Genomic DNA, 23,728 nt, shown 5'->3' with positions numbered 1-23,728 from the left:
ATCTTACACCATATACAAAATTAACTCAAAATGGATTAAAGACCTGATAATACATGAAACCACAAAAATCCTACAAGAAAATATAGGCAGTATGCTCTTTGACATTGGTCTTAGAAGGATCTTTTCAAATACCATGTCTACTTGGGAAAGGGAGACAAAAGAAAATAAACAAATGGGACTTCATCAGACTGAAGAGCTTCTGCAAGGCAAAGGAAACCAGGAACAAAATGAAACAACAGCCCACCAACATGGAGAAAATATTTGCAAATCATATATCTGACAAGTGGTTAATCTCCAATATCTATAAAGAACTCATATAACTCAGCAACAAAACAATGAACAACCTGAGCAAAAGATGGATGGAGGATCTGAACAGACATTTTTCAAAAGAAGATATACAGCTGGCCAAGAGGCACATGAAAAGATGTTCAGCAACACTAATCATTAGGGAAATGCAAATCAAAACTACACCTTACATCTATCAGAATGACTATAATTACCAAGACAAAAACCAGCATAGGTTGGAGAGGCTGTGTAGAAAAGGGAACCCCCCTACACTGCTGTTGGGAATGCAAACTGGTGCAGCCACTGTGGAAAATAGTATGGAGATTTCTCAAAAAATTAAACACAGAAATACCATCCAACCCAGCTATCCCACTACTGAGTGTTTATCCAAACAACATGAAATCAACAATTCAAAGAGACTTATGCACCCCTATGTTCATTGCAGCATTATTCACAATAGCCAAGATGTGGAAGCAACCCAAGTGCCCACCAACTTATGAATGGATAAAGAAGATGTGGTATATCTATACAATGGAATACTACTCAGGCATAAAAGAAAAATCCAGAATCGTCCCATTTGCAACAACAAGGATGGACCTTGAGGGTATTATGTTAAGTGAAATAAGCCAGACAGAGGGACAAACACTGCATAATTTCACTCACGTGGAAGATAAACAAACACAGGGACAAAGATAATAGATTAGTGGTTACCAGAGGGGAAGGGGGTTGGCAGGTGGGCATAAAGGTTAAAGGGGCACATATATATGGTGACTGACAAATAATAATGTACAACTGAAATTTCACAATGTTATAAACTATTATGGCCTCAATAAAAAAAGAAAAAGATGCTTCAAATTAAAAAAAAAAATGGGCAAAGGACTTGAATAGACATTTCTCTAAAGAAGATTTACAAATGGCCAATTGACACATGAAAAGATGCTCAAAAATCTTTCGTCATTAGGGAAATACAAATTAAAACCACAGTCAAGTACCACTCCAAACTCAGTAGGATGGTGAGAATAATTTTTTTTATAAAAGTAAAATAACAAATCTGGCAAGGATATGGAGAAATTGGGATGCTTATACATTGCCAGTGGTAATATAAAATGTTCAGCCACTGTGGAAAACAATTTGGCAGTTCCTCAAAACGTTCAGCATAGAATTACCATATGACTCAGCAATTCCACATTTAGATATATACCCAGAACAACTGAAAATAGGTTCTTAAACAAATACATGTGTACGCATGTTTATAGAAGCTCTACATGCAATAGCCAAAAGTTGGTAACAGCCCAAATGTTCATCAGTGGACGAATGAATAAATAAATTGTACTAGGGGCTGGCTGAGTGGTTAAGTTCACACACTCTGCTTCAGCGGCCCAGAGTTTCACAGATTGGAGTCCTGGGCGCAGACATGGCACCGCTCATCAGGCCATGCTGAGGCAGCGTCCCACATAGCACAACCAGAAGGACCTACAACTAGAATATACAACTATGTACTGGGGGCTTTGGGGAGAAGAAGGAAAAAAAAAAAAAGACTGGCAATAGATGTTAGCTCAGGTGCCAATTTTCAAAAGATAAATAATTCCGTGATTCCATTTATATGAAGTATCCAGAATAGATAAATCCATAGAAATGGAACACAGATTAGTGTTTACCAGAAGCTAAGGAAAAGGAGGAATGGGGAGTGAGTGCTAATGGGTATGGTATGTTATCTTTTGTGATGATGGATATATTTGAAACTTGATAGAGGTGATAGTTGCACAACATTGTTAATGTACTAAATGCCATTGAATTGTAGACTTTAAAATGGTTGATTTTAATGTTAGGTGAATTTTTCTTCAACAAAAAAGGAAGAAAAAATTTGAAAGAAATTTCTAATGTGATAAAGGAATTGTAAAATTTTAGAATTAAAGGCAACTTCAGAAGCCTCTGGTCCAAGCCCCTTGCAGTGGGCATCTTTAGAGTAGTTGGTTAGCTATCTTCACACTTTTCTGGGCATTTGCTTCCTCTCCTACCTTCCTTCCATCAGATCCCCATTCCCGTGGTTCACTGGGAGCATCTGAGCTTACACAACTGACAACAACACCATTCATCCTCACCATCAAAAGTGAATAATTTGGGGGTAAGCCCCTGATCGAGACAGGTCATCCAGAGGCCATGTCCATCTTCAAATTTGAAATCTGAACTAGGAGATATCAGGTTCAGTCTGACTGGCTTCTTTAACGGAAGAAATGTAGACCCAAATGCAGATGGTCATGTTCCACTATGTTTTATCATGGAGCCTGGAGTGAAAAAGCCTGGGAGGAAAGAAAAACAAAGTAGTTTTACAAGGTGGAGCAAAGAGGAATAAAAGGGAAAAATTACTGATTACAGATCATTCTTTGGAGCAATTCTTTCCTGAGACTTGATTGATTCTCAGAGCTTGGGTCCTATGAGAGACTGTGTAACTCTAATTAATTCCAATTTTTTCATGTCAATAACTTGAATGGATTTCTATATCTTGCAACCATTACATTTCTCTTATGCAGTTGAGAAACCAATGATCATATATGATTTAACTATAAATATTAGTTTTCTAATCAGAATTTGTTAAGCATTCATGAGAAGCATTAATTCTAAGAGGTTTAATCAGATAGATTGATACCAAGAAATTATTATGTTGATACTATTATATTTTGTTGATTACTATTGACAGAAACATAAAGTGTGCTTAAATACAACAGCAAAAATTCTTTGTCACTGCACGTAGGCCCTAATAAGCTAGGTAGAAGGCAGAAGGTGACTGCAAGATGTCTCATGGTTGAGTCATGGGGAAAAATGATAAAATATTGACAAAAATGAAAAATAATTTTACCTTAAAAAAAGATTATGTAAAGACAACTGCAGATTGTAAAGTCTGGATTTTAATTTACCCAATTATTTAAATATATATTTACCTGCGTATAAAGCACCAAAGTGTAAACCAGTGAGTGAATGAATGGAAGTAACTGACACCTGATATTGTCACTCTATTTTGTCATTGAAAATAGGTGAAATATGAAGATACAGTTGAAGTTAAGTCTGTATAGAGGCTGTTTTTAGCCATGGAAGTGATTCTACTGTGTATATGTCTAAGTCTGCTTCAAGATGAAGGTACTTATTTATGATGGTTAAGTGTTCCCTCCGTGATCATTACTTTCTAAGGCAACACAAAGATATCTGTAACAGCATCTAGGCTTTCTCGTTACCCTTTATCCAGTTTTAGTGAGGAACATAGAGACTAAAGTAAACATGGAAGTTGAGAAACTAAGTACCATAATTTATTTCTGTGTGTGTGTTTATGGAAGTATGTATGGAAGAATTAAAGGTGAATAGAGATAGAGGATTCCAGAAAATCAGAGATTTGTAAGAGATTGAATTTGGAAAACCCAAAAGAGTTTCCCTTGAAAGTCTAGAACTCTAATGCTACCTATTCAAGTGCCCCATGTAGTAGGGGACTGGTTTGACTCTATTCACATGCTCTTTTAGTCATGTAGCCAGTGTCCAGTGACACAAAGCAGAAACCTGAGCTCTGAACAAATTTACTTGCAGATACACGCATCTAGTATCATGCAAGCTCATCTTCCAAATGTAGCTCAAGACTCTGTGAAGCACAAGACTGAAAGAGGAGAAATTCCATTTCCCCCAACTTTGCGTCCCCTGTGGTGAGAAACATTGTTTTCACCTACCAGGTACTATTTAACTGTGGTAAGTTTAACTGCTTACCAGAGTAAAAAATCTTCAGGAATTGAAATAAGATCATTTGGCATGAAATACATAAAGTTGATCCCTTGCTTTGTCAGCCCAAGACTGTTAGCCTATCTTATTTCATTCTTACAATTGGAGTTTCAGGTATAGGGTAGCACATTTCTCTTCCAGTTATCAGCATGCACCACATAAAGTGACAACATAGAGCTCACTCTTTTCTACTACGGTTCAGCATGTATTAATTACATCAGTTTCCGAAGCGTAGGATGGATAGATATAATAAGTTGGGAGGAGGTTGAATAAAGTACCTTTGTTTCTGTTTCTGCCACATCCTTGAAAGGTTTACCTTCTCAGTGCCTTGTTTATGCCCCTGTAAAGTAGGGATGGTATTTGTAAAATCAAGCTGGAGAGTTGACAAGTCTCAAAAGCAAATGAGACTTTTTTTCTACCCACAAAATAAGCAGAAATGTCCCATAAATAGTTCTTCTCCAAGCAAGCTCATAGCCAATGTTATGTTTTTCTATAAGAAAGATATTCCTGTCCAAACAGCCTGAAAACCTGAACCCTCCTGTAGCTGGGCAGATGTGTGCAGCATAGGAAGGTTCCCTGTGGCAAAATCCCCTTCCCAAGTTTACTTTTCATTTCATGCTCAGACCAGGAGGCAAATGTCAATATAGTTCCATCACCCCAGAGCTTTCATGGCAGAGCACCCCATGGCTTTCATGGACTGATGTCTCCAGTCCTGTTTAAAAAGTTTCTAAGACTTCATTTAGAAATCAGCCTCATTTCTTTTCAGATATCATTCAAGGCCAAATTATAATGTGTAGTTCGATATTTCTTTCACATGATATTTTAGGTCCTCTTGTTTGAAACAAGGATTTATTTTATTTTGTTTCAATGCCTTCTAGCTCTTGCTCTTCAAGTCCTTCTTGAACTTAAGCTAGTTGCCTTCTATATGTTAGTGTAACACTGGGGAAATGAGCTTGTTGTCAGAAATGGAAAATTATGGAGATGAGTCTCTCTTTGGGGATGGATTTAGAAGGATTAGGGGTAGGGGAAATCTTAAACAAGAAAATAATGGACAGCAAACATTGACACAAACATTAATAGTAAATTAATAATAAATAAGGTATAAAGGAGACACATAGAGACAATAGATGAAGGGGGAGCTATTTCAGAATAATCCTTGCAAGGTTTTAAAGGAGGAATCTGCAAATTATTAAAGTAAATGTGAATATGAAGGCAAGTGCAGGTTTGAGAAAATGCTGAAGCTCTGGAGACATTCTCTGAAGGCTTCTGGATGGCCCTCTGATGGCCATGAAAAGCTGGAGGAATCACACGTATCTGCTGAACTGGTGGCCAAGACTTCCAGAGCCCCTACTGCCTGACGTGGCAGATGCCTCCATCAGGGTCAGCATTTGGTTGATTAATTTTTAAAACTCACGTAAAGCAAGAAGTTAACAAAAGTACTGAAACATACTTTGAAAAAAATTTAGATTTAAACGCATAAGTATGTATTTATCAACAAATCTTGTTCTGTAGACCAAGACCTTTCCTTTGACTAAGGTTATAGCTCTGTTTTCCTTACATTAACCACACTCATATTATATCAACTCTGATTATCAGTCAGTGAAGTGAACAATTTAAAAACACTTGCAAAGCAATTTGAGTGTAGAATGTTTCCAGATTTTTGTTTTCCCTGCCTTTGACACTTGCCTATTCAAGAGCAGCCTTATGAAGTCTTTCAAAAGCTTTCAACTAAATTTTCTAGAAATAATTCTCTTTTTAAGATTGTTTTTCCTGGGGTTGTGTAATATTTCATTGTATTATTACATGAATATACATGTTATTGTAATTGTGTGATATAATGAAATAGTATATACAAGGCTCAGAGCTTGGACACAGTCTAGTGGCCTTCAGCATTCCATGACTGTGAAGTCCCTGGCTTTAGGAGGTAATGAAGAGGATCTATTACTTGCAGACTTTAGCACACAAAGTTGGGTTAGGGTACATCCACTGCACCACAAAAGCAGAGCTGGGGCACTTACCCTTTTCAGCCATGTACTCTAGTGAAGAAACAAGAAGCATGGTATGCAGGAAAAATGAAGAAAAGACCAGCAGATTATAGAACAAAAGAGGGCAGACAGAAAAGTGAGAAAAATGTCACAAAGTATACAAAAATATCCAGGAATTCTAGCAATGGAGTTTTTAAAATTTGGGGTTAATACAGTTTTAGAAATTATTTAGGTTTGAAACAAGGAGAATTACATTTCTGTGCTTTGAATTAGTGCGATGGTTCAACAGATGAAAAGCACAGTTGCTTTAAATTAATTCTCTCTGATTTTTCATGCTTGTTTCTCATTGAAAAACACCTCGTTGAGTAAATACCATTTACGACATACTCGTTACGTAACATAACCAAGCTGAGGTGACAAAGGAGATGATGATAGTCCAGCTCCACTCCCCATCAGCTCTAAGAACCTGCATCTCACTCATAGGCTCTTTAAGAGGATCACATGAAGTGATACGTATAAAGACATTCTGTTCTCCTCCCCTACCACGTCATCTTTGTGTTAGAGGGAGTTAGTAGACCAAGATCCAGCTATACATTAGACCATACGCTTCTGGAAGAGGGGGGCTGTCTGACTCACTTGAGGTATCACCAAGTATACCGAGTATTTGCTTTTTCCATTGTGGATACTCAACAAATGCTTGTCGAATTAAATTTAGAGATTTTTTTGAGGCTAAGACTATACCTCTTATATCCTAACATTTGCCCCACACATTTTTATGTTTCTAATGTTTTTCAATTATTGTATGATGATGGTAGGTGTGGAGTAAGGAATTGTTAGGAATCAAAGACAGTTTAATAAGCTTATATTTAAGCGTCATTTTCTCACAAAAGAGGTAAGGAGCCCAGAAGCATAAAGTTAGGAAAGAAGGAGGGTCCTTTGGCATCACATAAGTCTCTGTAGGGTAAATTATTCTTATCTTGGATGTAATATATGACAATTTAAATAATACTGGTACTTATTAAAGCTTCATTCATACTCAAAAGAAAATTTGGGACAACAAATAAATATTGAGGATTCTGGTCTCATTTAAAGTAAATGTATATAAAGCTTTCTACTTTCAGATTGGTTTAAGCAACCTGCATGAAACAATGCCTGCAAATGGGAGCTTAAAAACCAGCGTCTGGGGGCGATCAAGACTTTTGTGTTATCATTCATCATTCCTTAACCTGCCCTGCAAGTTTGGGTAATTCAAGCAATGTGTTTCTTTTTCCCTATTTTATTTTACTTCAGCTCCTATTTTTAAAAATGATGTATAAGGTATAGCTATTAACCTAATTAAATTTTCTTATATATGAGAAAGTTTTTTGAGTTCTTGAGAAGGTAAAGAAATTATAACAATTAAAAGGACAATGAAATTTACTGTAATGATAACTTCTGGATGTATAATCACTAAAGTACATTATAAATAACGGTTTCTTCCTTGTGCTAATATCTTCCTGATATTTCCAATATATCTCTGTCTCCTCTATCCTTCAATAATGGATAGTGGATGATGGTTCTAATACCTGATTCTGGATTCAAAAGGCCGGGTTTCCAATGAGGCTGGAGCAGTGAAGTTTTAATCTTTTCATAGCCAACATTTCCATTTAGTTCACTACTGTTTTGGGGTGTGGGTTGTTTTGGGGTTTTTTTGGTACTGATTGTTTAACTCATAGATTCTTAATAAACTTAATCTATCCTCTTTATTCATTGTTTATTCTCATTTATTCATTAGCATCCCAAACAGAAGAAACAGAGGAAACAAACTGAAAATCACGCCCAAGGCCATCTGTTTTCTCCTTGTCAATGTAGATAAAGGTTTCTAAACCCAGGCTTCCTCTCATCTGAAAGCGTGTCCAAATCTCAGCCATTCCCAAGGCTCCAACTATGTTTTCTTTTTGTGTGATTGCAAGTCAATAGATTCACTCCTTATCTCCCTCATGCCTTCTGAACATCTCATCATGGTGCCTTGTAGGCAATTCAAGTTCAGTGTTTCAAAAGCTATGCTATTTACACACACACGTGCACACACACACACACAAGTCTGTACTTCTTTTTGGCTCCTTTCTTGGTTAATGATAGCACTATTAACCCAGTGGCCTGAGCTGACAACTTGAGAGGAGACTTTGGGGATGACTGGGGTAGCTAGCAGGAGAGAGTTGGTTGGAATGAAGTGAAGACCAAGTTCTGTCCATTCAGCTGCTATGTTCTGCTCTGGGTCTCCACCCTCACCTCAGAAGACTGAGGCCTCATCCACCTTTTTCCAGTTCCTTGTGACAACTTCACGGTCACTTTCTCAGCCTACAAGCTCTCCCCTATAACTTACCCTCTATACTGTGGCCAGATTTATCATCCCAAAACACAGATCTGATGGAGTGGTTCCTCTTCCTACAAGCCTTTAGCTAACCCCTCACTGTGCCCAGGATAAGGGCTGCAGTCTGACCCTCCGCTCTCTCCTAGCACCTTCTTCCTCATTCCATCCCCCCGTTATCCTCCCTCTAACCACTTACCTCTCTCCCTCTGCTCAACCTTCCTTGTCCAGCTCAAATGTCACCCATGTCACTTCTTCTTTGAAGAATTTATGGACTCTCTAAGGAAAAATTAACAGCTTTCTTCTCTAGGCTTCCATAGCTTTCTTTCCATACTGGCAGCAGAACCTTTGTCACATGGAATGGGGAGTCTCAGTCCTCTCATCTGAGTGAACTCATCTCTACACTCATAGGGAACATGGTGGTGATTAGTAAATGCTTATTAAGTGAATCTATAGAATTAAGGGAGAAACGAATAAATGAATGCATGGCACCATCTGTGGACAAGAGTTGTACGGGGAAAGCCAATTTGGGGACTCTTTGCAGATGTGACTAACTCCCAGCCTCTCTCCCTTGTGCACCCTGTGTTCCCAGTGGCATGCCTTTGCCATGGTGGGTGAACCATGGACCCCACTCTGAAGCAGCTTACATACCTTAGCTGGATAAATGACAGTTAACACATGAAAAGTTAAACATAAGTGAGATTGAAAGTAATTATCAAATGTCTCCACATACTACACATTACCATCCAGTGGGTAGGTTTGTAAAAAATAAAATTCCTAGCCCTCATAGCAGACCCACAGACACTATATTGTGAACAAGCTCTCAGGTATATTTATCTACCAGCTCAGCTGCATTCTACAGACTAATATCTGGGAGCCAATGGACTACCTGCTCCAAAATATTTCGGAGTTGATTGGTGGATGGAGCATTGATAAAAATATTCATGGAAGAAAGAAGACCTAAAGAGATTTCTGAAGAATAAGTGGGATTTGGTTGATGGAGCAGAGAAAGCAGGAAAAGCACTTCATAGAAGATGGACTTCTTTGTGAAGACATGGTGGTAGGAATAAGCACCGCATATGTAGGGGCCAGAGAGAGTTTACCAATTTGGCTGAAATAGAGGTAGCTGATGAAGATGTGGTTGGAATTATGAGTTGAAGCTATAGAGGAGGAAGAAATTTTCCTCTGCTCTTCTAAGTTCTTCTGGCTGGCCTAAGAGGTACATTGACAGGAGACAGATGAACCAGAGAAAATCAAAGTTTAGTAACATGTGTCTATGGGAGAGATCCAGGAAAACTGAGTAATTCACCAAAGTGGTTGAAGCCACCACCTTAAATACCATCTTCAGCTAAAGACAAAGGAAGATGTTGGAGTAGTGGTTTGGGACTTCAACGGGGAGGAAGGCAATTCACTCGGAGATGGAAAAGCAAATGTTTGGTAAAAGTAATGTGTGCCATGCCATGCAGAGACAAGGGGACACGGGGAAGACGCTGATCTCTTGGCCGTTGCCAACTCTCCCCCACCACACTTAGCCCATATTCTTTGCAGATAGTCCTGGTGATAGCTCTGTTCTTGTTACAGGCAATTTATCTAAATTCTTTCAGGCAGTTAAGCGGGAGGTAACAAGGAAAACTTTCTGAGTCTTTTGTTTCTTAAACGTAATTAGCCTTAAATAATCCTCATGATAAAGAGACACATTTTGGGTGGCAAATTTTGTTCCCCTTCAGGGCCAGATTTCCTAGAGCCTGCAATGTTAAGCAAGGTAATAAGCAGTGTTTAAGCAAGGGGGATATGCATGATGCAGGTGTTATTTTGGGAGTTTAACTGTGTGAATTGGATAATACAGTGTGTAGAAAGGGCTAAAAGCAGAAATATCAACCAAAAGTTTATTGCAATAAAGTCTTGAAGTAACGATAGCCCTGATTAGTGTGGTGACACCAAATGGACAGGAAGAAGCAAAAGCAGCAAGAGGAGTGAGCAAGGGAAGATAAACTAGTAGAACACATGATCCTGGAGGAATAAAACAAGCCTCCAGAGAAAAGGGAGGACTCAACTGTCAGAAACAGAAATCTGGAGAGGAAGCCAGGCCAAAGTGGAAAGGGGAAGTTTGTTTTGTGGTTATTTTCAGTCTAACGCAAAAGCACAACAGAGGAAGGACTGGTGCTTTAGAGAGAAGATATGCTAGAAATAGCATTTTGGAATCACATTCATAGAAATAATAGCTAGAGCTCTGAGACTGTTTGAGGTTTCCAAGGGAGGGCACACTGACAGAGAGGATAGAACCACCCAAGAGAGTGGCTAAGAATGCCCATAGTCAGGAAGGGGAAGGATAAGAAGGGACAAAGAAGAAGCTCAAAATGCTAGCAAGGACGGCAAGGGCAACATAATTTTAAGTCAAGGGTGGAAAACATTTCAAAGATCAGATTAAGTGCTGAATAAAAATGAGAAAAACATAACGTGGAAAAACTCATAGAATTTGCTAAGGGGTGTCGTAGATGCTCTGCACGTGTAGTTTCTGTAGGTGTGGGGTCAGATCAGAGTGTGGCCATACAGAGGCTAGTCATTGGAGAATTCTCCCTGGGAAAAGAAAGAGATGAACAAACCGAGCTGGAGGGTGGACCAAGGTTTATCAGGAAAGTGAAGACTCTATAGTTTGATGGCAGAGAGCAGGAAAACTGTGCTGGAGAAAGTGACAAGCTCGAAATGACAGGAGCGATAAGGACTCAGTAGAAGTAGAGAATCTCTTGGAAGCACGGAAAGAAGAGAGACCTCTGTCCCTAAGATAGAAGGAGGTAAGATGATGCAAGTATAGCTGAATCACTGTGGGATGGAGATACTGTGAGCAGGTCTGTGCTGAAGATCTGTCTAGAAACATGGGGCTTAGAACCTCCTTGGTGTGTGGCCTGTAGCTGTAGGAAGTGGCAGTCCTTTTACTCTTGGTCCTCAGTGTGGTGATAACAACCCCTGCCCAGCTCTTGAGCCCAGAGCTTCTTGGTTATTTTTACCAGATGTCGCTACAGGCAAATGTAGTCCAATGACTTGACCAGGAAAAGACATTCATGTGGGGAAGTTTCATCAATTCTCTCAATGCCTTGAGTCCCCATGTTACATCTCCAGCCCCTTCCACTGCCTGCAAAAGAGGACTTCACAAGGATAAGGAAACAGAGTGATTTACCACACTTTGAGGGTATTTTATCTACTTATCAAGCACAAGCTCTTTGCTGTAAACAGTATTTTACTGTAGCAAGCACACACATCTCAAATTCCTCTGGGGTGGGGATGTGGCACACAGCACAGACACAGTCAGAGGCCAGGAAAGAAACTTGAGGAGAACCTGAAGAGAGAAGGGAGAAGGATGCAACTGCATCCAGCACCGGCTCTGGTCTTCAGCCCTGAGTAGGGGCACCCTGAGCAGGACACTCTACGGCTCTGTAGCTCAGTTTCCTCATCGGGTAAGGGATAAAACAGCATGAACTTCATGGTGTTATTATGGGATCAAGTAAATCACCATATATGAAGTCTTTAGAAGAGGGAGGCCCTCTAGAGGCATTATGTAAGGGCAGCCTTCAGCAGCAGTGGGAGCGATAGCTACTTTGAAGGCAGAAGGATGCAGCATGTTCTCTGAGCTACAAGTAGTTCTGATTGGCTGGAACCCAATGTTCCTAGAACTTTACATTCAGTGCTGCAAGTCCCTGCACAGGAGGCACAGCCTGCACTTGTCAGGAAGAACTCTACTTGTTTGGTCACGTGACTGTGCCCGTTTGAAACTGTAAACTCCAAGAGGAACATGGACCACAACGTTCTGACAAACTACTGTATCCCGACTTCCTAGTCCTGGAACGTCATAGACAATGAAAAGATATGCTAGTGGGTAGAAGGATGGATGGATGAAGAAATGGAGAGAAGGAAGGAGGGAGAGAGAGAGTTATATAAAGTTATATAAATAAATGGATGGAAGGAGGAACAGAAAGGAAGAAACAGAAAGAGGAAAGGAGGGGTGGAGGGAGGAATGTGGTAAGTTTCTCTATTTCTTAAAACGTGGCAGATGTCGCTGGGGTTGATTGCTTTTTAGTGTAAAATGTGTTTTGCAGAAGGAAAAAAGAAGGAAATGTTTTATAATTGAGTTTGCCCTGTTCTCTGTCCTAATTTTCAGGTGAAATCTACCTGCTCTTTGCTCAGGAGCCAGGACATTCTCTCCCCTTCAGCTTTTAGATTCAGCACACAATGCAACCGGAGGCCCGAGTCATCTCTCCTCCCATTTGCCTTCAGACAGAACACATTTGTTCCTCTGGCCTTCAGTTCCTCACATGATAAGCTATTTGATTGGCCGACTTTGCATTTCAACTTGATTTTTCATTGGCAGCTGGCCGTTTCTAGGAAACGCTGAACAGCGTAGGATATGGGGACAGCTTGTCTCTCATCTTCCTATAAATTCTTGCTTAATGGTTTCCAAAAGCATTTTGCCTCCTGATTATTCTGTTACTTTCATGAATGCAGTTTTCCACAATTGAATTCAAATCATTTGCCTTTCAATCGACAAATTATAGCAGATAAATGCTACCAATTTCTACATAAAACAATTAAGATCCTAGAAGGATTTGCCCAACTGCATTCTTGTTGCATTTTTGGTTGATGTGGAATTTTTTGGATGTGATTTGTATACTGCCATAACAGAACCACTTTCACTGTGTGTTTGAGAAGTCAGGTTTTCCTCCTCTCCTGGCTTTCTTTCTCACCATTTGCAAAAGCTAAGGCCAGCCTTGTGTCTCAGGATTCTACAAAAAAAATATCATAAGGAGCAGCTGAACAGAGCTAGTCAGAAGACAGTATTGCCAGCCTTGACCTTGAGAAGTTCCCTGACCTCTCCCAGTCTCAGCTTCCACACGTGAAAAATGCGGGCAATAAATCCCACCACCAGGGTGCCATGAGGACTGATGGAATCCTGCATTTTGGGGAAAGCGCTCATGAAGCAGGGAGAGTTGAATCTGAAACTGAGCCACTCTACTTGCTCCTGCTCACTCTGGAATTATTCACAAAAAACTCCACTTTGATAAAAGAACCAGCAGAAAAAGAAAATGTAAAGCAAGCATTCATTAACTAAATCATTCGTCAACCACTGCCCAGACCTACAGTGATTATTTTTAAAAACACAAAAAGATTCAGAGAAACCAGCACTTGCCTCAGAAAAAAGAGAGCTAGGAGGTGAACGTGAGCCTTGAGCTCCTGTGTGACGTCCAGGTGCAAATGCTGTGAGTATGCTCTGAACTGGGCCCCTTGCTGTGCTCTGGTTCCGCTGAGGGCAGCGAGTCACTGCGTCAATCAAATACCCTCCTCGGTGCAGTCTCTGTCTATACCTCCCAGGAATTACTAACTTAAAAAATTTGAAATCCAATGAAAGCACTTAGTAAAACTACACTGAAACAATTGCTTTTATTCAGAAAGCATTTCAGCATCTTGCAGTGTCTTCTTTGTTCATTTATCAAGGAGCATTAGACTTGTCGCTGTGAAAATCAATCTTCTCTGCACTAAAGATGCTGTCATCACCATCAATAAACACGAATTAGGTATTGACTGGGTCCATGAGGCTCCTGATAGCAACCATTATATGTTGATGGAAAGGAGATTTTAAAAAGTCCTGATAATATAATGCCAAATAACATAACATTAACTACAAATGACTACAGAACATCCTGTGATATCATATGTGATTCCTTAAACATTTTCATCATATATTTGACATCAAGCCTCTTAATCTCAAGTTCGTGTGCCTGATGCACAGGAGGCCAAACGTAAGACATCGGTGCTTAAAAATGGAGAAAGATTTATTTCAATTGGCCAAAACGAGTAGGTGGGAGCCTAGGTTCACTCAAATCCGCCTCCCCAAGAGCAGAAAGCAGGGGGGTTTTATGGAGCCAAGGCATGTGGCAGGAAGAGCTTTGGGGAAACAAAGGAGTCACTACTGATAAATCCCCGGGCAATCTGACTTCTGTGCTTCAACAGCTGCAGAGCGCCAGCCACTCGGAGATCAGAACCTCCTCAAAGGGATTCTCTTTCTTCTGCAAAACAAGCTCACAAATCCTTGAGACCCCTGAGTTACCCCTCAAGTTCAATGGGAAAAGAGCAAATTGGTTTAATATCTACAGTAATCCTCAGGTACCCAGCTTCATATTTATCTCACTGGTACAATTCATTTAGACAAAGGACTTATGAGCAACAAAGATATGCCAAGCTGGACATTTATTGTGGGTCTACTTGACACCAAGCACAAATGATTCAGTTGTGAGCAAAGACAGATGTGTCCCCTGCCCTCAAAGTGGCTTCGCGCTAGTGGAGGAGGAGCAGCCAACTCAGGTGACATTATCACTATCACAATGGTTGGTTGGACATTATCCAAACAGTCCATGGCGCTTGGGAGAATGAGTGATGGGGGATCTGACCTGGCCTGCTTGGTCATGATTGAGTTAAGATAACCAATAAGAGTTAACTACCTGGAAGGGGATTTTGGTCCATAGGGAACAACAGGGCCCGAGAGGGAACACGGTACACCAAAGCAGCAAAGAAGGCCAGGGTGGCTGGAGATCCGAATGAGGGAAAGAGTACTGGATGGGATGTCAGCGGGTGCAGAGGCAGGAGAGGGGACAGGGTCAGATTTTCTTTTGCTTTTGAAAGGCCCTCTGACAGTTCTTGGAGATAATGGACTGGCGGGGGAAGGAGTGGGTACTGGAGCACTGCCATAGACTCTATCAATGCCAAGACAGGACTGGCAATCTAGGGCCTACAACCCAGGCAGAAGCTAGCTGACTGCAGAGTATGCAAGCTTTTATAAAGCAGACTGAAGGACAAAAGAACATATGGGAAAAAGAAGCAATGGCAACACGACACTGTGAAGCCCAACTTGAGAGGTGGATCTTGTGTGCCAAGCACTGAGCCACAGTGGCTTCTTCCCAAGCAGCAGGGAGAGGTGCTCTCTGTCGAAAACCTCCGAGAGCAGGACAACTCGTTGTAAATAACTAGAGCCCAACTCTACAGCAGTGCCCCTCCCTCATTGCCTAAGGTGCAAACCCATGACGAGAGGCCAAGGATGGCGGATGGGAAGAGCTGCAGTTCAGCATTAGATTTCCAGATCACGTTCTCAAGACGAGAGTGACACCAATAGCCACATCTTTTCAAAGAGGAAGCATGATTATATGCGGCACATCTGTAGAATCTTAAGGACAGAAAATAACCTAGAGAACACAGTCATCCGTTCTTCCAGGACAAAACCAAACCCCTAAGGGATAAAGCCTGTGTAAAGGTACCCTAGCTTTGTGGAGGTACAGAGAGCTTAGTAAACCACTCCAAGATGACACCATTCTCTAAGGGGAAGAAATGGACCCTCTTTTGCTCCAAGACTCCTCACTAGGTCCCTCTGCAACTTTGCTTTGAAAAACAGCCATGCTTTCCAAATCTAGAATTGGCACAAATCTATGGGCATTCTAAGTGGTCCCAACAGGAGTCTAGTTTTCAATTCTTCCTTCAAATGTTCACATACCTGCATACAGATTGAAGTGCCACTAAGATTGCACAGAAAGTGATACCCTTTTTCAAGACAGTTGTGGGATAAGATCAGTAACATTTCCGTAAATTAAAAATTATTTTACTTTGTCTAGGCTAATAACTAATTCTACCTGACTTGGGCTATCAAAGTGGGACCAGAGATCATCCACAAAACTTCTAGTGTTTCTAAAGCTCAAGATCTGTGAGAGTCTCCTAACCAAAGAGTGTCAAGAAAACAATCATATACTGGCTTCCACACCTAAGTGAATCTCACCTTAAATGTCATGTGCAGCCATTTCCAGAAGGCTTGCTGTTTCAGGAGAGTGAAAAATGCCCAGAGAACTTAATGTTCCTTAGAATGATCTCTGGGAGAAAACCTTTTCAGGTGAATCTCCAGCTCATATTGATATCGACCCTGATATCATTTTCCCCACATTAAACCCAGTATATATGGGGTTAAAACCAAAACACTCTTTCCCTGCTTACTCTCTGGCTTTCTGGCTCCAGAATCCACTATCCTCCATGGTGACAGACACTGCCAAGGACAAGCACCTGGATTATCTCCTCCCCGCAAGGAGATACAGGCTGGTGGGATAGGTCTGACCAGCAAGGCCATGTGCTCCCTCTCCCCTACCTAAAACCCCAAATAAAAACCCTTCCTTTCAGCTTTTCGGGGAGTTTGGGATTTCAGCGTTAACTTCCCTCTCTCCTTCCTCAGCGCTGTGCAAAAATAACATTCCTACCTTCTTCCACCACACCTGGTGTCAGAGATTGGCTTGCTGTGCAACTGGTAAGTGAACTCACTTCAGGTTTGGTATCAATTTGCTGACCCAGATGGGACAGTGTCCCAGGTGGACATCTTGCCTGTGGCACACTGGACTCTGGCTAGAGGCCTCTCTTGGAAGCTGTCCTGCAGCTGCCTGAGCCCCTTGTCTCAGGGACAGCCCCAAGTGACTGGTTGCTAGCCAGACATCATTGGCCCATGGCACTTTTGCTTTGGTGGTGGAAGAAACTAGGTTTAGGACTTAGGAAGACGTCTCTTGTAAGTAGCTGGTAGTTTTTGTTTTTGTCTTTGTGTTAACCTTTTCCAACAGGACCAGCTGAAAATAATGGGTACCTTGGCAGCCCTCTGAGCTCCATTTGTTTTGAAGTCGCTGCGACACCGGAGCCAAATTTTGGTTAAGTCCCCCAGTGTGCACAACCGAGGTCCCTTGTCCTTGCTCATTTGGGAAGATCTGCATGGCGGATCTTCATTTTGTTGATGAAAATAATCCATAACCAATCTATAAATGAAAATCTGGGTGAGTTTATTCTGAGCTTAAATTTTAGGATTATAACCCGGGAGAGTCTTTCCACAAAGGAACAGAGCACTCCAAAGAAGTGGGGGTATAAGGGTGGTTATATACCCTCAAAGAGGGTGTTTCACATAGGATTGAAATGTCCCTCCCACAATAGTCACAAGACTGCTCTGTCGGCACAGCCATTGATGAAAATAGCAGGTAGGTCTTCTGTCTCAGTGAACACAGCAGGGTGGCAGCCTGTTGTCTCCAGCTGAGTGGTCACAGGTGAGCTGGGTGGTCAAAGGTGAGTGCAGCAATCAGTTCCTAGCCTAAGGAAAAATGCTTATCCCTAAGGAAATGCCAGTGTGGGGGGAAGTTGCAGCTTTATCTCAAGGGCCTTTGTTCTGGCCATAGGAAATGTCTAAGCAGATATGCAATGTGTGCTCAATAGCCACAGTCAGGCCCTTTTGAAAAAAAAAGTCAGGCCGAATTAGGTTTATACCAAATGGCTTCCTCATATACTCCAATACATCCTATTGCTTGCCATTTTTATTTGTCAATTTGTTGGGTGCCCACCGAGTGTAGGACACGCACTAAGCTGGGACTGGAAGCACTTTGGTTTTTGGTTTTGGTCTTTGTTTTGGCTTCCGTTTGTGGTTGAGGGTTTTTGGGAATGCACACTTGTTTGGTATTTGTTGTTGTTCGTCTGTTTGTCCTTTTAAAAGTGTTAACATGGGAGGTGCTGCATTTATTCCGTCTAAGAGAAACCCTTGGGAAAAACTTGGCTGATGGTTGACCTACAGCTATAAGCCAGTGTCTAAAGAGGGATGATTTTCTTTTGTAACACCACATAGCCACAATATTCTTTAGACTCCGGAGAGAGAAAAAATGACCAAATGATGGATCCTCAATTTGGGGAACTTTTTATAGAACTCTTATGATAAACAACTGTTTTATTGGTACATATGAAAAGGCCAACTTAAGAGGAAACTATAATGACTAGTCTTAAGAACTTAATCAAACTTGGGGTCTCAGCTTCTCATAGTCTTACAGATGCTAATGAAAATGTTAAGTTAACAAAGAGAAATCAGAAAGGGAAGAGTCAGAGGACTCATCCCAATGGGATAAATGGAACAGATATAAATGAAGTTAAAACAAAGGTTTTAATAAAACACTGCCTAAGGTTGGATGGACTAAAGGGACCCCCCCCATTGGCTCCCCAACATTAAAGGACATCAGACAAATCTGTTCTATTTACCCCAGTTTGAAAAATTTAAAAGGTCAGGACGCAAAAATCAAAGTGAGAAACCTGACCAACAATTGTTTGGGGCAACAGTCAGGCTACTAAGATTAATAAGACTATAAAAATTAAAATGTTTAAGCTAATATTATATGAAGAGGTTATGTCAGCTTTGCCTGGATGTTTTCTTTGGGAATAAATGTTATGTCTAACTGGGAATGCTTCCCCTGAACAATATTGTAATACCAAAACTTGTTAATAGAATTCTAATGTAAGTTATAATTAAAAGTATAAGGGGTAGTAAAACTAAGATAAAGTTTTGTAAAAATTGATATACATAAATGGGCCAATTTCAGTTCACCCAAACTGATGTATACAATTGGAAAAGCCAGCTGCAACAACAGGGAGCCTGTTTTAATCTTTTGAGGCTTCTAAATAAAATTTAAAAAACTTTACTGCCTCTTTAAGAGAAAATAATTAAATAACTAACATGCCAGCAGCCAACCCAAATCTGCTGCTTTTGTGTACTCTCTTGCTGAGCTTCCCAGCAAGCTGAGCTTCACTTCAACTCCCCCAAAATTCCTGATCTAAAATTGAACAAGTAAAAATAAGTAAACTTTTGAGATAATTTGGAATTGTAATGACCATTCTGAAGATCTGTTTCAGAAAAGGATTCAAAATCTCTCATAATGTAATGCAGTCTTTAATGAATATGCAAATACTTCTGAGAGACAAAGTTATTTAACATGATATAAAATGATCTTTGATGAATGAAAGCCTGTTTAAGTTTGCTGGTTTCATTTAAAATAGACATGTCCTCAAAGTTATCAGCATTGGCTATAATGCAGACATACAGCCTGGGTTTACTGGTCAAATGAGCTCATGTCATCTCCGTTCCAAAATTTATCAGCACAACTCATAACCCAGTATAATAGCTAATTTTGTTTAATGTCTCATGGAGTTTTTGTAGACGATCTAAATATAAATTTTAAGAGCAGGTAAAATAAATAAATGTAAAAAAATAAAAGTTTTTGGAAAAACTTTTTAACAATAATTATATGTATAACTATATGCATAATAATTATATTATAATATATGTACTTAAAACAACTGAGGATGATAGTTAACTGCTGTAATGTCACATGAAGTTTTTAAGAGTAATTGTTAAAACTGGGTAAGAGTTTTTTTTTTTTTTTTTTTTGAGGAAGATTAGCCCTGAGCTAACTACTGCCAGTCCTCCTCTTTTTGCTGAGGAAGACCGGCCCTGAGCTAACATCTGTGCCCATCTTCCTCCTCTTTATATGTGGGATGCCTACCACAGCATGGCATGCCAAGCGGTGCCATGTCTGCACCAGGGATCCAAACCGGCAAACCCCAGGCCACTGAGAAGTGAATGTGCGAACTTAACCACTGCACCACCGGGCCAGCCCCTGGGTAAGAATCTTAAGTACAATAATTATGTTTTGTAGTCTGCATACTTACAAAACAGCTTCCAAACTCTTTTTGGAACTTAAATTTTATACCTGTACTAAGTTAAGTTAAATAATAACAGTTTATTGGGTATCTAGGTCATTTCCACACGAGATAAAATATTGAAGGTTACCTACTAAGCATATATTTGTCTGCCTTTGGTTTCTTATATCAAAGAGACTAAAAAGTGCCTAGGTTTATTGATAAACATGTTATATGTATGCTGAGAAATTTTCTATGAGAAAACATATATTTCCAAAAGGTCTGTATACAAAGAAAGTAAAATATATGTTCTCAATAAAAAGATATAAAGAATGGAAATATTTTTGTTTCCTGAGTTGAGAAAGATAAATTTGTCCTAAAGTGCTGGGACAAATTCTGAATGTAAAAAAGTAACCAAAGGTTTGTAAAAGTAAAGCCCCAAAGAGATTTATGTATGGTCAAGTTGGCCAGGATAAAAGTAAATTCAATTAAGTAAATAAACTTCTATGTCAAAAGTAAACTGGTACAAAATTAAAACTTCGTTTCCTCTTTCTTAAAAGGATAATTTTCCTAAATTTTAATCTGCTCTTGATAAAACGATTATAAAAAGGCTTTTTTTTTTTGACTATTTTAACTGTTTCCCCTTGACTGTTTCTGTTGTCACTTTGAATAGATACCTGAACATGGTTTTACAGTGAACTTTGTGGTTTTACAGTGAACTTTGTTTCCTATCTAAATAAATGTTTGAAAGCTTTTAATATTTTTGACAAACTTCCCCCCCCACGCAAATATTCAAGTCTTGAATAAAAGCTTTCTTTTGACCTGGAAGAGGAGGGAGAGGTTCCCTGGGGATTTTCAGAGGGCCCCTGGGACTTCTCGGAGAAATTTTCTCTCTTCCTACAAGAAAAGAATGCTAAACTAATAAGGCTTATTTTTTATGTTAAATTACATAAGAAGCGTTGTCAAATAAGTTATGATAAACTTTCTTAAATGGTATTATGTAAATGAGTGTTATTGATATAAGTATTTTAAAAACGATCTGATCTGTTCTGATTGTCAGCTACAATCCTGGTTATTATCTCAAAATGTTGTGTATTGCAGACATGGTCAAATGCCTTTGTCAATTCCCATTTTTGAATGTTTTGTTATTTATACACAGTGGCTGTTTTACTTTGATGTTTTTGCAAATATATTTCATCTTCAGAGAAATTCATGGAAAGGACTCTGACACTCTAGAATATAGGTTTCCAATAAACATTCAGATTGTAAAACCAAACTGGGTAAAAATTACAGAACCTCAACAGAGAAACTGATGACCTCACAAACTGCTGACAGAAGATTAAGATCAAGAACCAATTACACAGGAAAGAATAAATTGATAGGGATGATTATAACTTTTACAACTTTTTGATTGAGATATTGCTGATTTTTGATGTTTTGCTTTTTTTCAGAGTTAAGAAAACCTTTTTCTCTATTCTCTTAAAGAACTATGACTTACAGCAATTTATAAACAAAATTGAAACATTCGTCTTTTCTTCACTACCTGAGCCCTCCAAAACGTAAAAACCCCTGATGAGTAAGTATTCTTATTCTTATGGCAACATAGTTGTTTGCATGAGTCCAGTAAGAATCTGTGCTTCTTTTAACAGGACACAATTGGAAACACTGCTTATATTACCAAGGCTTTGACTGGAACATCATATTTAAAAAAACATACGGGCTTGGATATAACAAGACAGCTTTTGAGGAACGAAGGTTGACATTCTGGAATAAAGCCACTTGGAAATATTGGGCTGGTACTGTGCTTATGGGTTCTGTAGCCTGGTAAGTTTGAGCAAAGAATGTCTCTCCCTCTAGCAGGTACAAGGAACCTCAATATTTTGGGGAACATCACAAAGAGAGGGATTCACCCAAATCTGTAGGTACTGCAGGTAGAATGTGATAACAGGTCCTTTGCCTGGTTTTCCTTGAGAGGCTTTTAAAGTTCAACCTGAGATTCCTTATAAGGTTCTAGCAAAGCAGATTTAAAAGAGCCTATATGATCAATTACTATTCTTGCTGTACTTATGTAAATAATTATGCCAAGTTTATCAAAACTAGACTTATTTTTCAAACCAGTTAGTCTTAATTTGACTATATCTGGTGAAATTGAGGGTGATTTTAGGGAGGAAGATTATGTTTCAATAAAAACTATATTACACATTTATAGATATTGGATTTTAGTTTTTTCAATTGTCTTTGAAATTTTATTTTACTTCTGTTAACTGAACTGGATCTTAAATTCTTCTAGTCTCCTAAAATATCTGGCTAAAAACCTCCAAACTAACATTTTCAGGGTTTTTTTCCCATTATTTTCATTTGGAGTCATTGAAAACTAAATCTGCCCTTTTTCCTAAAGCCTTACAAACTGAAGCTGGAAGACCTAATATAAACATAAGAGAGATTCACGTCTACTGCTGTGTACGCCACTCAAAAACGTACCTGAGTGCCCAATGACACCATCAGAGACATTTCAAACTGCAAAAGATGCTTCGACCCTGACTTCTAGGAATATTGATTGGCTGCCCCCTGGGCCCAAAAAGTGGTTTATAATTTACTCCAAACATTAACCTTGTTTTTCTCTTTTTGTTTCTCTAGAAAAACTTCTTATTAAACACCTGGTTACTTACCTACATGACACAGGCCTAACTTCAGGAGCCCACCAGCATCACTGCCTTATTAAAAGACTAGTTCAATGAGATGAAACAACCTATGCCCCATTTCAACAGGAAGTAGCTATATCAGTCACTGTCCCAAATCCCTCAAGATTGAGGCATGGACATAAAATAGGGGAGAGTTGATATCAACCCTGATATCAGTTTCCCCACGTTAAACCCAGCATATATGGGGTTAAAAACAAAACACTCATTCCTATCTTACTCTCTGGTTTCCTGGCTCCAGAATCCACTATCCTCCATGGAGACAGACACCACCAAGGAGAGGCACCTGGATTATCTCCTCCCCACAAAGAGATACAGGCTGGTGGGAAAGTTGCTGACCATCAAGGTCATGGGCTCCCTCCTCTCTGCAAGTGGTCTCAAGGCCAAAGACAGGCTAGGTGGGAAAGCTCTGACCAGCAAGGCCTTATGCTCTCTCTTCCCTACCTAAAACCCCAAATAAAAACCCTTCCTTTTAGCTTTTTGGGGAGTTTGGGATTTCAGCATTAGCTGCCCTCTCTCCTTGCTCAGTGCTGTGCAAAAATAAAATTTCTACTTTCTTCCACCACACCTGGTGTCAGAGATTGGCTTGCTGCACAATGGGTAAATGAACTCACTTCAGGTTCGGTATCAATAAGAAACTCTGAGTGAATCATCTTTTATTTCAAATCCAAATTTATTTCAATTAAGTTGGAAACATTCCAATAACCCCTTTTCTTTGCCCAAGCTACATAAGTCAACTCACTGTAGATTCTACCATGATTTTCTGAAACTGCTTTTCAAAATTTGATCAATACAAATCATCATAAAACGGTTTACTGAAAATCTTGTGGGAGAGATGTATTTATATGCTACAGTGACCTGGCTGTGAAATCTTAGAATGCCATCATAATTTCAGTTATTTATACTGCACTTGTTTTGTGAAAATGAGTGAGTCACCTGATTGCATACCCCTGAATTGTAGCTTACAATGATTAACTGACATGCCCCACCCCATCATTTCATTGTGTTAGTTGGCTATAGGCTGAGGTCTCTCCCCATAGCCCCGGCAGCTGGACATGAGGCTGCCAAGGCCCTAGGGGAACCAGCTTAGCCAGATCAGGACATAAAGATGTCAAATTCTTGGGTTTTAAGTTTTAGAAATA

General features: G+C 39.7%; 2 long non-coding RNA genes across 3 annotated transcripts; one reads left to right on the top strand and one right to left on the bottom strand.

Annotated features, from left to right (window-relative positions):
• Positions 1–1,304: 1,304 nt before the first annotated feature.
• Positions 1,305–12,660, bottom strand: LOC139083527 (uncharacterized). Of its 2 annotated transcripts, none has more exons than XR_011540330.1 (3): positions 8,579–12,660; positions 4,323–4,384; positions 1,305–2,585 (listed from the first exon to the last, which is right to left on the bottom strand). It is a non-coding gene; the product is annotated as an uncharacterized lncRNA (long non-coding RNA). The 2 variants fall into 2 exon arrangements; XR_011540329.1 differs by having other exon boundaries at positions 12,544–12,643.
• Positions 12,074–23,153, top strand: LOC139083526 (uncharacterized). Its single transcript, XR_011540328.1, has 6 exons — positions 12,074–12,393; positions 12,533–17,499; positions 19,644–19,869; positions 21,339–21,463; positions 21,537–21,711; positions 22,525–23,153. It is a non-coding gene; the product is annotated as an uncharacterized lncRNA (long non-coding RNA).
• Positions 23,154–23,728: the final 575 nt, after the last annotated feature.

Source organism: Equus przewalskii, chromosome 1 (genome assembly GCF_037783145.1).
Source record: "Equus przewalskii isolate Varuska chromosome 1, EquPr2, whole genome shotgun sequence".
Lineage (NCBI taxonomy): Eukaryota > Metazoa > Chordata > Mammalia > Perissodactyla > Equidae > Equus > Equus przewalskii.
This window is presented reverse-complemented; position numbering and strand designations above follow the sequence as displayed.